This window comes from Canis aureus, chromosome 28, assembly GCF_053574225.1.
Source record: "Canis aureus isolate CA01 chromosome 28, VMU_Caureus_v.1.0, whole genome shotgun sequence".
Classification (NCBI taxonomy): Eukaryota; Metazoa; Chordata; class Mammalia; order Carnivora; family Canidae; genus Canis; species Canis aureus.
This window is the reverse complement of record NC_135638.1, coordinates 10,207,922-10,225,131: the sequence shown is the minus strand read 5'-3', so window position 1 is coordinate 10,225,131 and position 17,210 is coordinate 10,207,922. Positions and strand designations below refer to the sequence as shown.

Genomic DNA, 17,210 nt, shown 5'->3' with positions numbered 1-17,210 from the left:
TTCAATAGTTAGCAACATGTGTTGTACAGTACTTTCAGCCTCAAGGCTGTTCTACACAGCAAGCCAAGAAGGACAACTGCCTTTGATCAATAAGTACTTCAGTCCAACTGTTGCTACCACCCAGATAATCATATTAGCTTCTTTTCTTATTATATACTCAGATTTAATCAATTTAATAAAATATTCAGGATTAGCAACCTGGGTAAAAAGAGGGCTATGTATGACAGGTCTACTTAAACTAAGGTACCAGGACCCCAATCTACCCAGACCTTATAATCAAGATAAAAATGTTAATATTAAATCTCTACTTTCTTTCTAGGAATATAATTTTTTTAATCTATAGGAGAAGCTTCTAAGTCCAGAGCAGAGGTTCATAAATGAAACTGGACTTGCATGTCCAGTTTACTGATGTATAATTGGCTGTATGAGCTACTTTTGGCTTGATTTTTAAGGAGTAAACGGTTCTTGATTCTCCACAAGGACAATAGATGTTACCATTTTTGCTATCTTTCAGAAACTAGATAATAATGCTTTTGAGGGGGAAATATTGGCCCAACTCAAAATCATCCCTTCAGTGCACAACCCAACATAGGTGATGTGGCATTCCATTCTTGATTATGTCCTTGATAGAGTCTTCATTTTCTATAAGATGTTTAGGTGATTATAAAATTGTGAACCTGAACTTAAAATAAAATCACTATCTTCTAGGTAATGTCAGTAGGGCCATTGTAGGCGCCTAGAGTATCTTTGTGTAAAATATAAAAAAGCACCCCTTCCTCTAGGTGGACATAGCTCCGTGCCCTGGCAAAGAGCCTAGTGAGCAGAGCACAAGCTAGCTATCAGTCCCCTCACATGGAAGCACTTGTGTATGGAGTGACTACCTAAGCAATCAAATGCATAAGAAATAAAATCAGACTCATTTGAAAAGACCATTCTGACAATAGTGTAGAGAATGAATTAGAAGGAGGCATGACTAGATTCAGGCCAAACAGCCTGCAGAGGTTCACCTCGTCACCCGGTTTAACCCAAGAGAATTCCAATACTCGGAGATTAAGTAATTATCCTAGCTAAAAGGAGCAGGGTTGGAATTTAAACCAGACATTCTGATTCCAGAGCCCATATTTTTGTTATATGTACTAAAAGAAAACTGGTGAATATTTTATTCCATAAGGACTTACTAAGAAAATTTTTCTGATCTTAGCATCAGGAATATTGGGCCTCCCCTAAATAACCGATTTGCTTATACATTATAGATGGTCTGCTCTCAGAATCTATATGGGGCTTTGTGGCATGCATTTTGTGAACCAAATCCATTCTTTATCTATTTGCCTCTTTCTCTTTCTTATTTTCACTTATTTTGTCTTGGTATAATGTAAGCTATACCTTACTATAATGTAAATCCTAGTAAGTTTCAAATAGCCTGTTTTATTCTTTAATCATAACTATGGTATGATTTTTAAAGATATTTTTTAAGATACTTTCTGGCTGCAGGGATTGTGTGCAAAGTAAAACGAGAGTCCCATATTTCATGCCAGTGACCATAAAAACCACTTGAGTGTGCATTTTAAAATCTGAATTTTCAGATTTGCCCTTGGAGATTCTAAATCAGTAGGTGTCAGTTGGGCTCCAGGAATTTATGCTTATCAATTATCTTGGGGGTTTTTATGCCGAGAGTCCACTGACCATATTTTAACAAACACTAGTCTAGGTAATCCTGACTTTCTTCTCACAATAGCTCCTTCTTTGGCCATGCCTCCTATTAAAAACAGTGAATGATAATATCTTGGATTTGAGTCATCCATTTATTCAAGAAATATGTGGTAACTATCCGTTGTGTTTCAAGCACTCTACTAGGCAGTTCAGAGAAATACAAATGAATCTTTCAGTCAAGAGTCTTATAAGCCTCATAGAAGTGTAGAAAGTGTAAAAAATCACCGTTACAAATTTAATTAAGAAATGGCATTTTGTTGAACACATTCTACTGAAATACCCTGTATACAATTCTCAAGAAGATTTCAAAAGATCAGCATTAAATAAAACCTCATTTTGCATATGGGTCTGAGAGGACCCATTTTCCCCCAAACATCCAGACTTAATGTTTAAGTGGCAACAACACAGGTATATCATGAATATTTTGTTAAAAATCTATGAACACAATTATCTTGTAGCACTCACCAACCCACCACGTAGCTTTCCTCAGTTGAGACAGAGCACAGGGACCCAGAAGTCTCGCTGTGCAGTGACAGTGACCTGGGCACTGGTGGTAGAGGACCCACAAGACTGGCAGTTGGGGGTCTTCTCTTGGCTCCTTCCTGCAAATGGTTCTGAGGACCAGATTAATTAAATAGCCCAAAGTTATACAGCTGGACAGTGGCACTAAGCTCCTGAAGAGGAACCTTCTTTATCTGTCTGAGTATGGCAAATGGCACATAGGAATAAGTGAATATTTCTTGAAGGAATGAACAATATAGATAGCAGAGTTTGTTGGACACCTGGGTGGCTCAGTTGGTAAAGCATCTGACTTTAGCTCAGGTCAAGATCTCAAGGTCCTAGCACCCAGCTCTGCTCTCAGCAGAGTCTGCTTCTCCCTCTCCTTCTCCTTCTGCCCCTCCCCCTACTCATGCTCTCCCTCTCTCTCTCTCTCATAAATAAATAACATCTTTTAAAAAAAGGTATCAGAGCTTGCATTTCCAATCAGACTTTTCTGATTCCAACGTTTCTGTTATTTTTATTACTTAATAGTGCCACTCTAAGAAAAATTGGCACGTGCCCGAGTAAAGAAGCCTTATAACCAAATACAGTTATGCCAACATGGCTGGTTTCCAAATTCCCAAAACTAAACAAGCTTCAATAACTAAAACTAGAATGACATAGCTAATGTTTAACTTTTGACAAAGATTTCTTATAATGTATCTTTTTTCCTATGCCAGAAAATAAAGTACTGATTTTAGTAAATAAATGACAATATCTGATGAATGGAGTAGGCATTCATAAAAACTATGGAATAAATATAAATAAATAAATACAGTTCCACTTTTTTTTTACAATCATTAAGTCTGCCACTGATTTACTTTCTATAATATAATACTGAGACTGTCTCTTTAAATATTATGTGAAAATATATTCGCAATTTTCTCCCTGGTGTTTGAAAACATTTGTTCCAAATACAAAGGGAATGTTCTCATGTTGTTTACAGAAACTTTTGAGGAAAAGGTCATCACTAATCTTAATCTTTTTTTTTTTTTTAACTTTCAGGTGCGTTTGCCATTTGTATTTGGATCCATAGCTGTATCTTTGTTTCTAATCATGACACCAATGATTCAGTCTCCTAAAGTAGAGTATATCTATGGGTTTATCTTCATTTTTAGTGGACTTCTGTGTTACTGGCTTCATGTTCACCTTAACTGACATTATGCTTGTTTTGACAAAATCATTTGTTATCTACAATTACTATTTAATGTTTCACCACCTGAAAACCAGGATGATGGTATTTTAACAGGAAAAAAAATTCTTGAAGAAATATTTTTGTAAATAAGAAATTCTAAATGGCTAATAAGTATAGTTTTAAAGATAATATTTGCTTTACCCCAACTACATATATCAAATCCACCTCCAGCTACATATTCAAATTCTCTACAATTCAAATTCTTTTGCTTGTAATTGAAGCCTAAGTTCCTAATGCACAACATATTTTTCACCACTTTCCTTCAGGTCAAAAATTTTAAGCAAACACACACACATGTACACACAACAGATAAAAGGGCATAATATGCCTACTTCTGTGTGTAGAAAATATTTTAATGCTGTACACCTGAAATCAATATACTGTCATATATCAATTATATCTCAAATAAATAAACAAATAAACAAAATCAAAGAGTCATTGTCAGGAAGACAAGTTCATGGATGAACAATGCCTAACAGATAACAGTTTTTTTTTTTAAATAAGTTATTTTAATCAACATTTATTAAATCAATGTAAGATGCACCTGCAAAAAAAAAGCATAATTCTAAGTCCAAAATTTATATTAATAAAAACTATATATTGCTTCTTACTCACTTTGTCTAAATTCTTTATAGTGATACCAATTAAAGAATATGTTTTATTTCCAAATCCTTGCATTCACCTCTATAAAGTGTAATAGGCTAAATCATGACCTTCAAAAATATGTCCAGATCTAGATGGTGACTTATCATGGTGAGCATAGTGCACAAAATTTTCAAACCATTATATTATATACCTGAAATTAATATAATATTTTATATAAAACTACATTTTAATTCTTTAAAATGTCCAGGTCCTTTTCCTGGAAACTCTGTATCTTACTTTATATACAAAAAGAGTCTTTACAGATGTGATTAAAGATCTTGAGATGGGCACCTGGGTAACTCAGTTGGTTAAGCATCTCCCTTCAGCTCAGGTCATGATCCCAGGGTCCTGGGATGGAGTCCTGCATCAGCAGGCATTGGCAGGCATCAGCATCAGGGATCGGGCTCCCTGCTCAGCAGGCAGTCTGCTTCTCCTTCTCCCTGTGCCCCTCTCTGCTGCTTGTGTGCTCTCTCTTTCTCTCAAATAAATAAATAAAATCTTTTTTAAAAAATAAAGATCTTGTGATGAGGGACATCTTACTAGATTATCTGGATAGGCCCTAAGATAGATATATAGATATATATCTTTTATAAAAGGTATATATCTTTTATAAAATATATATAGATATATTTATATATTATTAATATATATCTTTATAAAAGGGACGTAGAGAGATATTAGTCAAGACAGAAGAGAAAGGCAGCCCAGGTGGCTCAGTGGTTTAGTGCTGCCTTCAGTCCATGGCGTGATCCTGGAGACCTGGGATCAAGTCCCACATCAGGCTCCCTATATGGAGCCTGCTCCTCCCTCTGCCTGTGCCTCTGCCTCTCTCTCTCTCTCTGTGTCTCTCATGAATAAATAAATAAAATCTTTTAAAAAATAAGTTTCCTTAAAACTGCTATTTTGAACTCTGTATCAGGTAAATCACAGATCTCTACTCTTTGGATTCCTAGAACATTATTATATTCCTTTGGTGGTGTCATATATCCTCATTTTCCGTGTTCTTTGAAGTCTTGAATTATTGTCTTTGCATTTAAAGAAGTAGTCATCTCCTCAGTCTTTATTGACTGGCTTTGGGAAAGAAATACCTTCTCAGCTCTACTAGAGATTCTGAGGTTTTTCTCAGACCTTTTCTACGGGTACACCCGCCCCACACTTCTTACTCCCTCTTGTGACGGAATTCTCAAGCATGTACGCATTTTCTTGATCCTGAAAAGCCAGGCTTGCAGTCTCCCCTTTGCTTTCCCTAGCATGATGCTGAGTGCTCAAGTTTGTGGTTTCTCCTAGGCCCTCCTGCTTGAGCCAGCTTTCTGCACATAATCACTAGCTGTCTGAAAAAGCTCTCTGCACCCTTGGGAGCATGGCCAGGGAGCCAGCCAAAGAGTGGCATTGTGTATAGGTGAGGTGCACAGAGCACACACAGTACCTGTTAGTGAGTTGGGGGGATTCCCAGCAGCTCATGGCAGGCTTCCTGATGGAGACTGTGATGTGGTTAGTAGGATCCACATCCCTTTGATATGTTACATTCTGGACCTTTGCTCCTATTCTCTCAGCCACTGAACTCTCCCCATCATCCTCCCCACAACTCAGTACCTGGATGAGGCAAGAGACAAGTGGGCCTCTTTGGCAGTATCTTGAAGCTAGACACTCACTCACACTCTCACTTTCTTCTGTGGGAAAAATCACAGGTCAAGAAGTCCTGAGCTGTGCTGTACTGGCAGAGGGATGACATGGGTAGAGTCAAGCTATTTATTTCACCTTCTTGAATGTGTCAAATCTTGAAATTTCTTGTTCCAACAGTGTGCTAGAACTTCACTACTGGAATCTTGGACTTCCACAAAGGTTCTGTCATCCATGGATGACTGCGACATCAGTGTTCTTTGAGGGGTAGATGGGAGAAAACTCCTGTTCCACCATTTTCATGACAACACTCTCCTTTCAGTTAGTTACAATTCTAACGTGTTAGCCACAGTTCAGAATTTAGCTCCATCTCCCACTTCTCTCAGATGGCCCGGCATTTCTAAGCTGTTGGATTCTCATCTAAGAGGCTCATATTTGGATCAGGGAAATAGCACTGAGACTCCAGAACAAAACATGATTCCATTGCTTCTTGAAAAAATAATTTATTCAGGACAAGATAAGTGTTAAAAAAAAAAAAAAAAGTTCAAATGAGCTCATAAGGTTTGCCAGATCACCTTCTTTTTTTATTTTTTGTTATAGTTAAGCCACTTTCAAAGATTATGTAAGAAGTTATTTTTTATAAATGGCCTTTATTTTTGTATAAGAGAGCTGAAATACTCAGTGAAAATATCCCTACATATAAGATTACTGCACTTACCCTTATGGCTAATTTACTTTACTGATTTACTTACTGGTTAACATTTCCTACCTAGCAGTCCTGACTCCAGAGGAAATCATGTCCTTATGTATGGCTGCACAGAACCAGAGCGAAAACACTGCCCCGTTCTCCTGAAGAAAGTGGGCTTCTAATACACAGTACGTCTCTTTGCATACGTTAAGAAAAATATGCTGCATTGATTCATACCTGGGTCATCCGTTTATTTAAAAATAAACACTTAAAAGTTCTAAGCAATCTTTAATTTTGGTTATCTCCTAAAGGGCAAGATCTAGCAGCAGAAATATGGAGATCATCAAGAATATTATAGAAAAAAAAGCAGAATACAATAAATTAAGTTGAATAGCTGATCCTGCTACAAAATTAATGAATGAATAAATGTTTAAATTAATGAATACATATTAGGTGGACTAATACCTGCAGATTGAGATAAATTAGGGGAAGAGTACTAGCCTACATACATTTAATACTAGACAAGGTTATATTTCCATGGCCAGTGTAGATATATAAATTAATCCTAATATGTGAGGTAATCCAATAGATGTTTCACATATAGGATCTCATTCAATACTATGCCACTCATCCCACAATATGAAATTATTATCCTCATTTTATAAATGAAGAAATGTGGATTCCAAAAAAATAACATAACTTGCTAAAAACCATGCTACCGGTAAGTGACAAAGTGGGATTCAAATCTTTGCCCACTTGAATGCAAAGTTCACATTTTTTCCATTAAACTACAATTTCTTCTCTTGGTACTCATCTACAAAGTATTCCTTCAGAGTTAAATAATATCAGTGTTACACCCCCAGTGGAGACTTCTCTTTCCAGAACTTTAAAAATCTTCCTTTCTTAATTAGCCATGACTAACTTGTTCACTGGCATATGTGATTTAAAAAATAATAATAATAATTAACATGAGAAACACTTTATGGCCTTAAAAGAAGTCACAAAATCATAGAACAATTCACAAGTTAATCAATCATTTATAGAACCAAATTAGATTCAATAATAAAATGCTTGTGGAAAGATGAGATGGCTAAATTAAGGAAACATCAATGTTTGAAGAGCCTTTCAGAAACACAGAAAGAAAGTGTAAAAAAAATTGCAATCCATGTTGTTTCAAAATTACTTCTCAGAATTTAAAAAATGGAAAAAGGCAAAAATATGCAACTCCATAGAGCAATAGAACTCTTCCATGGAAATATTTTAATATTTAGTGGCTCAACAAGACAGGAATCTTTGCATGTCTTATAAAGAGTATTAAAATATTCTTCACTGAACTTAGCTGTCTCCCTGAGTATTTTGGCTGTTTGTGCCATACTGATTATCATCACCATGCTTAGACGTGCAGGGCTGGGAACAACCTTCCCTAAAAGAAGAGCACCAAGATATTTTTTCATAAGATCTCTTGGATCCTCTGTTTCTTTCCTCAGTCTTTGGATCAAACTTTTTGTTCATCCTTAAAGAATGGCTGCTCAACCTTATTACTCTCTGGCTGCATGGATGTACCATAGCTCTTCTATGCAAGGTTCTAGATGTCCATGGAGCACAGCTGGGCAAGTAGAGAGGCTAGAATAGAGCTGGAGGAGGTACACAACAGAGGACTGTGAAACAAGTAATTTTGTGAATTTATTGTTTACTTGTGTAAGCAAAGTTTCTCGTTGATGGTGATCATCAAGAACTTGAAGACACCATCATCAAAAATGATTAAATCAAAATCATAGTCAAGGGACGCCTGGGTGGCTCAGCAGTTGGGCATCTGCCTCTGGCTCAGGGCGTGATCCTGGAGTCCTGGGATCGAGTCCCACATCAGGCTTCCTGATTGGAGCCTGCTTCTCCCTCTGCCTCTCTCTCTTTCTTTCTCTCTCTCTCTCTCTCTGTGTCTCTCATGAATAAATAAAATCTTTAAAAAAAAAAAGCATTGTCATTTCAAATATAAAATCTCTTTTCACCTCCAAAATTAATTTTTGAAATCATATACATTTTAGAATAATTTTGTTAAGTTCCATAAAAGATTAAGTTGGGATTTTTATTGCGATGGAATTTTATTTGAAGTATATTTGGGGAGAACTGACATCTTTACAATAATGATTATAGCTTTCTCTAGATTAAATCTTTTTTGGGGGGGAAGGGGTCCTTTTATAAGCTTTAGGTTTTTCCATAAAATTTTACACATCTCCTGTTATATTTACTCCATAAACATTTATAATTTTTGTTACTATGTCAATTGAGAAAATCCAGGAGAATATATGTAGAAAATCATATTGTCTGCAAATAGAAGCAGTTTATTTTTTTAAATTCTTAAAATTGAATAAAAAATTATTTTTCTTACAGCATTGGTTCAAGTTCATTTTAATAGAGCAGGAATCCTTATCTTGCCCATGACTCTAATGAGAATACTTGCAATGTTTTAGGATGATGTTTGCTGTAGGTGGTGGGGAAATGCCCTTTATTTAATTAAACATCATCACCTATTCTCAACTTACCAAGATTTTGTTTAATTATGACAGAATATTGATCCTACCAAATGACCTTTGGTTCTTTCAGGATAATTACAATTTCTTCTTTAATCTACTAAATTAAGGTATATTTTGATCTTTTCTAGCTTAATGAATTTTCTTTTTTTTCTGCTAATCTAGATAACAGTTTATCAATTTTATTTAACTTTTCAAAATACCAACTCTTTGTTTTGTTGGTTTTTTCTATTGCTTTTCTATTTTATCTATTGCTAGCCTTTATGTCTTTTTTTTTTGTAAATTTATTTTTTATTGTTCAATTTGCCAACATATAGAATAACACCCAGTGCTCATCCCATCAAGTGTCCCCCTCAGTTCATGTCACCCAGTCACCCCCACCCCCCGCCACCTCCCCTCCCCCCACCCCTCGTTTGTTTCCCAGAGTTAGGAGTCTCTCGTGTTCTGTCTCCCTTTCTGATATTTCCCACTCATTTTTCTCCTTTTCCCTTTATTCCCTTTCACTATTTTTTATATGAACAAAATGAATTCATTCCCCAAATGAATGAGACCATATAATGTTTGTCCTTCTCCGATTGACTTATTTCACTCAGCATAATACCCTCCAGTTCCATCCACATCGAAGCAAATGGTGGGTATTTGTCATTTAGAATGGCTGAGGAATATTCCATCGTATACATACACCACATCTTCTTTATCCATTCATCTTTCGATGGACACCGAGGCTCCTTCCACAGTTTAGCTATTGTGGACATTGCTGCTATAAACGTCGGGGTGCAGGTGTCCTGGCGTTTCATTGCATCTGTATTTTTGGGGTAAATCCCCAGGAATCCAGAAGTGGACCTTCAACTTTATGGTCAACTAATATTCGATAAAGGAGGAAAGACTATCCATTGGAAGAAAGACAGTCTCTTCAATAAATGATGCTAGGAAAATTGGACATCCACATGCAGAAGAATGAAACTAGACCACTCTCTTGCACCATACACAAAGATAAACTCAAAATGGATGAAAGATCTAAATGTGAGACAAGATTCCATCAAAATCCTACAGAACACAGGCAACATCCTTTTTGAACTTGGCCACAGTAACTTCTTGCAAGATATATCCATGAAGGCAAGAGAAACAAAAGCAAAAATGAACTATTGGGACTTCATCAAGATAAGAAGCTTTTGCACAGCAAAAGAAACAGTCAACAAAACTAAAAGACAACCTACAGAATGGGAGAAGATATTTGCAAATGACGTATCAGATAAAGGGCTAGTTTCCAAGATCTATAAAGAACTTATTAAACTCGACAGCAAAGAAACAAACAATCCAATCATGAAATGGGCAAAAGACATGAAGAGAAATCTCACAGAGGAAGACATAGACATGGCCAACATGCACATGAGAACATGCTCTGCATCACTTGCCATCAGGGAAATACAAATCAAAACCACAATGAGATACCACCTCACACCAGTGAGAATGGGGAAAATTAACAAGGCAGGAAACCACAGATGTTGGAGAGGATGCGGAGAAAAGGGAACCCTCTTACACTGTTAGTGGGAATGAGAACTGGTGCAGCCACTCTGGAAAACTGTGTGGAGGTTCCTCAAAGAGTTAAAAATAGATCTCCCCTTCGACCCAGCCTTTATGTCTTTTTCTTGAGGAGCCTATAATCTTTCTCCCTCTGGTGTCTGACTGCCTTCCCAAGGGCCAGGCCATGGAAAGATGCTCCATCGTTCTTCCTGTGAAGCCCAAATTCTGCAACTTCTTCCTATTTAGCAGAGCTGTGCTGGGCATGCAGCAAGCCATTCTTCCCATTTCCTTTGTTCTTAGCTGCCTTCATGAACTATGGCAGGTCCATTGGTGCTATGGAGAAATCAACCCCTCCAACAGCTCCCAGATAGGCTAAGACCTTTGTGGCATGCTCTACCCTTTCCTCTGAAAGAGGCCAACGTGATTTCTTTGTACTGTGCTGGCTTAGGGAGAGACTGAAGTAGATAAAGTGGATTGTTCTAAGCCTTTTCAACACGGTGGCTCTTAGTTTGTACTACTCTGAAGCATTGAGATTTTTTTTTAATATTATTTATTCCAGAGAGACACAGAGAGAGGCAGAGACACAGGCAGAGGGAGAAGCAGGATCCATGCAGGGAGCCCGATGCGGGACTCGATCCCAGGACTCCAGGATCACACCCTGGGCCGAAGGTGGCACTAAACCGCTAAGCCACCCAGGCTGCCCGCATTGCAAAATCTTAACTGCATTCTGGACTCTTTACTTAAAGGTATTTTGGGCACATTATCATTGTTAAATCGGTGTCTCTGAGGGGAAATGAGAGCTGGAACTTCCTTTTCCACTATCGTGCTAATGCCACTCCTCTCTCTACCGTGAATTAAAAGTTTGTTCATTAATTTTCAGTCTTTTTTTTAAGATTTTATTTTTTATTCATGAGAGATACAGAAAGAGAGAGGCAGAGACATATGCAGAGAGAGAAGCAGGCTCCACGCAGGGAGCCCAATGTGAGACACAATCCCAGGACTCCAGCATTACGCCCTGGGCAGAAGGCAGACGCTAAAACTACTGAGCCACCCAGGCATCCCTACTATTTTATTGTTATGTAATAAACTCATTCAAAGTTCTGGTTTTCTCCTGAGAAATTTTTGGCCAAATGCCACTGATCTTTTTTTTAAGATTTATTTATTTGAGAGAGAGAGAGAGAGAGAACACACACCCAAGAGCAGAGGGAGAGGCAGTGGGAGAGAGAAAATCCTCAGACTCCCCACTGAGCAGGGAGCCCAAAGCAGGACCTGATCCCGGGACCCTGATATCATGACTTGAGCCAAAACCAAGAGCCAGATGCTTAACCAACTGAACCACCCAAGTGCCCCCAAATGCCACAGACGTTGAAATGGATTGCTTTAATTATCATAAAGGTATAAACTGTGATTTACATTTATTCAGGAGTATGGTTTTTAAACATCAAGTTACACAGACTTTTTTTCGATGAACATGTCTTTATTTTGTTCAGGTATATTATTGTGGCCAGTGAATGTATCCTGTTGGGAGAAAAATTTAATCCACACTTAAAGGTTCTTCCACTGGTGTAAGAATTAAACTAACATGAGACAGTTTAACAAAAGAAAATCAAATTTAATTTTGTATATATGGGAACCCCACAGCCATGAAAGGTTCAAAGACAGAAAGGTAAAATGAGGTATACATACCATCATGAGCTAAGGAATGGAACAGGAGTCTATAGCATCAAAGGCAAGGAGGTCAGTGCATGAGGCAATAAGAACAGGTGTTTGGTAACTAGATGTTTCCCCTGCCATACAGATAGGCCATTCAGATAAAATGTATCTCTGGTTAGGACGCCTGGGTGGCTCAGCGGTTGAGCCTCTGCCTTTGGCTCAGGGTGTGATCCCAGAGTTCCGGGATTGGGTCCCCCAGTGGGCTTCCTGCAGGGAGCCTGCTTTTCCCTCTGCCTATGTCTCTTCCCCTCTCTCTCTGTGTCTCTCATGAATAAATAAATAAATAAATTTTAAAAAAATGTATCTCTGGTTATAACTCCTATTCAGGGAAAGAATCCCCCAATTTAGATTCTTCTAGGTAGTTAAGGAAGGGGCAACAGTTTCTCTTGAGTCTGCAGAGTCTCAATTGCCTTCCACTCAAAACAGTACATCTGCCAAAGCAGTGCATTTGGGGGAAACTTGTTCTATATTCCTTTAGCCCCACCTTTGAAACTTGGAAGAAAGTTTCATAATCCAGAAGCTAAACTGATAGATTAGTCCATATCTCAATAAATCAGCCTCAGTCTTGAGAATAAATAAGTCAGTTGAGTTAAATAATTGTGTCTCATTTCAGGAAGCAGTCTTATAGGTGGGCTCCCAAAGTTAGGCCTATATTGTGCAAGCAATCAGGTAACAAAAGAAAAACAAACGTTAATGACTGGAGCAAATTATAAATCCAGGATCTGAGTCTTGAGTGCTGCCAGTGAGATTTCTAGATGTCAGACGAGAGGCATCTTCAGAGAGAGCAATGGCAGACAGTGGCAATCTGAAAGATTTTCCTGATTTGAAGTTTGAATGTCTCTGGTGATCTGAGTGGCCCATTCAGTAACAGGCACAAAGATCATCTAAACATGGGCTGTTGGGATGATTTCTCTGACATTGGTATCATGTCATATAGCTTGAGTTTGCCGGACTTCAGGAAAAAAAAAGGGCAGCTTTAGTTCTCAATGATTCCAAGTCAAAAAGAAGGGAGAGGGCAGCCCCAGTGGCTGTGGTTTAGTGTTGCCGTTGGCCCGGGGTGTGATCTGGAGACACGGAATCGAGTCCCACATCGGGCTCCCTGCATGGAGCCTGCTTCTCCCTCTGCCTGTGTCTCTGCCTCTCTTACTCTCTGTGTCTCTCATGAATAAATAAAATCTTTTTAAAAAAGGAGAAATTGTAAATTTTAGTTTGGAGAGTCTTAGCCAGATATTTTAGGAAATCAGAATTCATGATCCAGTCAAGTTTATAGGCAAAAACAAACCCTCAAAGATCTAATACCCACAAAGGTGTGTTACTGAAACACAGTTTTTCTCTCTAAAATCACCCTCATATCCACCAAAGATAGCCAAATTAGATGAATTTATTTGCAAAGTAAGTCTGGTTTCAAAAAACTTGGCCTGATTATTTACATAATTGCAGCAAGAAGAGTGAGTGACCATATAGGCTCTTTTTAAATCTACGTTGCTAGAACTTTTTACAAAGAATCTTCAGATTGAACTTTTAACAGCCTCTGAGGCCTAACTCAAATACTTCCCATCAGACTTGCCAGCAATATCTACATATTTGGGTAAGTTCCTTCTTCTCAAGGTCCCCAAAATATCTTGAGGTGCCTGTCAAGCACCTGTGACAATACAGGCAAGTCTTGACAATATAACCAATGTTTCCAATTATATCCTATTACAAAACACAATTTTATTGAACTTATGCAAATAACTATATTGCCATGAAAATAAGAAAAACCTCTGAGAATGTCCAAATTCTGGAGGGATCGAGTAGGAAGAAAAAGATAAATGTTTTGTATTTGTTTACAAAGGTATATTTTACCAAATTGCTAGAAGTCACAGATAGCTTAAAAGAAAGTTTCTTTAGATCTGAAAAAGTAAACGCTAGAGAACCACCAATGTTTCAAATAAGTCACAGAAATTATAATCCTCTTCTTCAGTTCATTCAGTCCTGTGTTATTTAATTCTTGTTGTGTTCGAATCCAGTTTTCCCACCAGTTCTGGAAATTCTTACCCAGTTCAGTAGTAAGGTTAAGAAAAACCTGTATTTGTCAAAAGTTCTTTCCATGAATCTCCTTGAGGATGAAGCACTTTTGTAAGGAAGCTTTTGGAAAAGTATCAGAATAAAACAACAGCTGTCTGTATATGACAAAAGACTTTTTAAAAAATTGTAATCATTAGAGAACTGATGAGAACTCGTTATAATGGACTTGACAAGGAAATGTGGTTATCTCTGTGACATATGACACTTCAGAAATTAGAAGTACAAGTGCATGTACTTGTACTTGAATGTAGTAGTACATTCATTATACTACGACATATTAAAATTTTAAAAATTTCATACATGTTATAAATAGTTATATTAGGGATTCCTGGGTGGCTCAGTGGTTGAGCATCTGCCTTCTGCTCAGGGCATGATCATGGGTCTGAGGATCCAGTCCCACATCCAGTCCCACATAGAGTCTCACATCAGGCTCCCTGTGGGGTGCCTGCTTCCCCGTCTGCTTATGTCTCTGCGTCTCTCTGTGTCTCTCATGAATAAATAAATAAATCTTAAAAAAAATAGATTATATTAGTATTCACTCATATAATATAACCTAAGACAGTTTATCATTATTTATTTGACAATGCTTCCCATATAATTTAACATACCAAATAAGCTTACCTAGTTTAATCTCTCTCTTTATAAGGTCAAAGAACAAATCTTTTGAGATGTTTCAGGGACTCTCGGGAATATCTCATATCTCAATAGTAAGCTGCTTCTTTTTTTTTAATATTTTATTTATTTATTTATTTATTTATTTATTTATTTATTTATTTATTTATTCATGAGAGACACAGAGAGAGAGAGAGAGAGAGGCAGAGACACAGGCAGAGGGAGAAGCAGGCTCCATGCAGGGAGCCCGACATGGGACTTGATCCTGGGTCTCCAGGATCGGCCCTGGGCTGAAGGCGGCGCTAAACCGCTGAGCCACCCGGGATGTCCCTCAATAGTAAGCTTCTACATGAAAAAGAATTTAGTCAAAACTTGATTTCTGGGAGTTTGTAAAAAAAAAAATATTTATTTTTATTTATTTATTTCAGAGAGAAAGAGCACACAAGCAGGGGGGAGTGGCAGAGGGAGAGGGAGAAGCAGGTTCTTCTTGGAGGAGCACAGCAGGAAGCCTGACACAGGGCTCCACAAAGCCAAGGACTCTGGCATCATGACCTAAGCAAAAGGCAGACGTTTAACCAACTGAGCCACGCAGAAAATGCTGTCAAAAATATTTTTTTAAAAAAAGGTTTTAAAGTTCTTGCCTAAATAAGATCAGAGGCCATTACAAAACTTAAAACTTAATTATCTATTCAACCAATGTGGCAATAAAAGATTTTAAAGGCAAACACAGAAGGTTACATAGGTTACATACATAGGTTACAGAAGGTTACATACATAACCTTGCTAACATAAAAGGTTAGCAAAACTTATTTCTTTTATTTACTTTTTTAAAAAAGATTTGATTTATTTATTCATGAGAGACACAGAGAGAAGTAGAGACATAGGCAGAAGGAGAAGCAGGCTCCCTGCAGGGAGTCTAAGGCAGGCACTCAACCACTGAGCCACCCAGGTGCCCCAAAAACTTAGTTCTTTTAAGATAAGATATTCAGTTTTCCTAAATAATCAAAAACTTGATAAATATAAAACATAGAATCTTTGTTTTGAAACATATTATGCTAAAGATAAAGAAAAACCTTTGTTTACAATCTTATTAGGAATAGACCAATAATCTGAGAAAATTGTCATTCTAACAAAGAGAAAAACAAAATTCTAAACTTACAGCAGTATACTTTTGATAGTAAAGCTCATTTACATAATTAAATTCTTTCTATCTTAGCCAGTCCTGACTGATACAGCTTTGAATGTAGGTAAAGCCTGGAGATGACAGCCAAGAATTCTTGAGACGTCTTTGGTATAAAAAAGGTGGTTTTATTAAAGCATAAGGACTGGACCCCTGGGCAGAAAAAGCTGCACTGGGGTCATGAAGAGAGTGGCCCACTATACATTTTCAAGTTGGGAGGGGATTAGGGAATAGCATTAAGTCTCTAAGGAATTTTGGAAGCAAGGTTTCCAAGACGTTGAGGGGCTAGATATTGTTGGGGAAAGGTCATTTATTATTGTCTAATAAAACCTGAGTCATCAATGTATATTTATGGGTCATATGCTTGGGAAGATGATCGCCAACATATACCTTGGGAGGTAAAGATAAAGGAAGTTTCCAAAGGAATTTTTATAAAGTAGACTTAAAAGGATCCTGGGGGTCCAGCTAAGATAGCCTTTGCTATTAGCAAAGTATTAACAACGAGGCAGCTTAGTTCTTAGAGGAATGTCTGTTTCAAGAACTTGTCAATGGGCTATAGGTAGTACAGAAATTTAATAGTTTTTCTTCTGCTTTTGTTTCTTACCTCACTGACCATGCATAAAATTCCTTTCTGAAGATCCCTTTCCTTGAAACCTCCTACAATTTTCTTTTTTATAGTCAGATTTTTTCTTATGTTTTCCCTTTTTAAATAGAGACAAATTTCGTCCTAAAGTCAACCTCACTTTAGGACAAAATTATTTTCTTTTTCTTTAACCAAAAAAAAGCACTTCTACTCCTTATATCCTTTCTTACTAAAAACACACATATTCTCTTTGCACACAGAGATGTTTCCATGATTATTTCTAGTAGCTTTAATTACATTAGAATCCTTAACTCTTAGAAACCTAATTTCTAATGAAAACTATGAAGTAAACAACTGTGTACCGTTATACCGGCAAATTTTTTAATTGGCAAATTTTTTAATACTTTTCATAATTTCTAGAACCATTACTATGTGCTTCTTCATAGTATAATCTTTCAATAAAGCACAAAACAGGGATCCCTGGGTGGCCCAGTGGTTTGGCGCCTGCCTTTGGCCCAGGGCGCGATCCTGGAGACCCGGAATCGAATCCCACGTCGGGCTCCCGGTGCATGGAGCCTGCTTCTCCCTCTGCCTGTGTCTCTGCC

General features: G+C 37.5%; 1 long non-coding RNA gene across 3 annotated transcripts in view; it reads right to left on the bottom strand.

The window, feature by feature from the left end:
* Window positions 1–17,210, bottom strand: part of LOC144300405 (uncharacterized) — a 74,968-nt gene that overhangs the window by 50,558 nt on the left and 7,200 nt on the right. Inside the window, exon 3 of one of the 3 annotated variants that reach the window (XR_013367008.1) lies at window positions 12,042–17,085. The exons of the other annotated variants lie outside the window; for them this stretch is intronic. This is a non-coding gene — a long non-coding RNA (uncharacterized LOC144300405). Of the gene's footprint in view, window positions 1–12,041; window positions 17,086–17,210 lie in introns of those variants that run through there. 3 annotated transcript variants of the gene reach the window in all.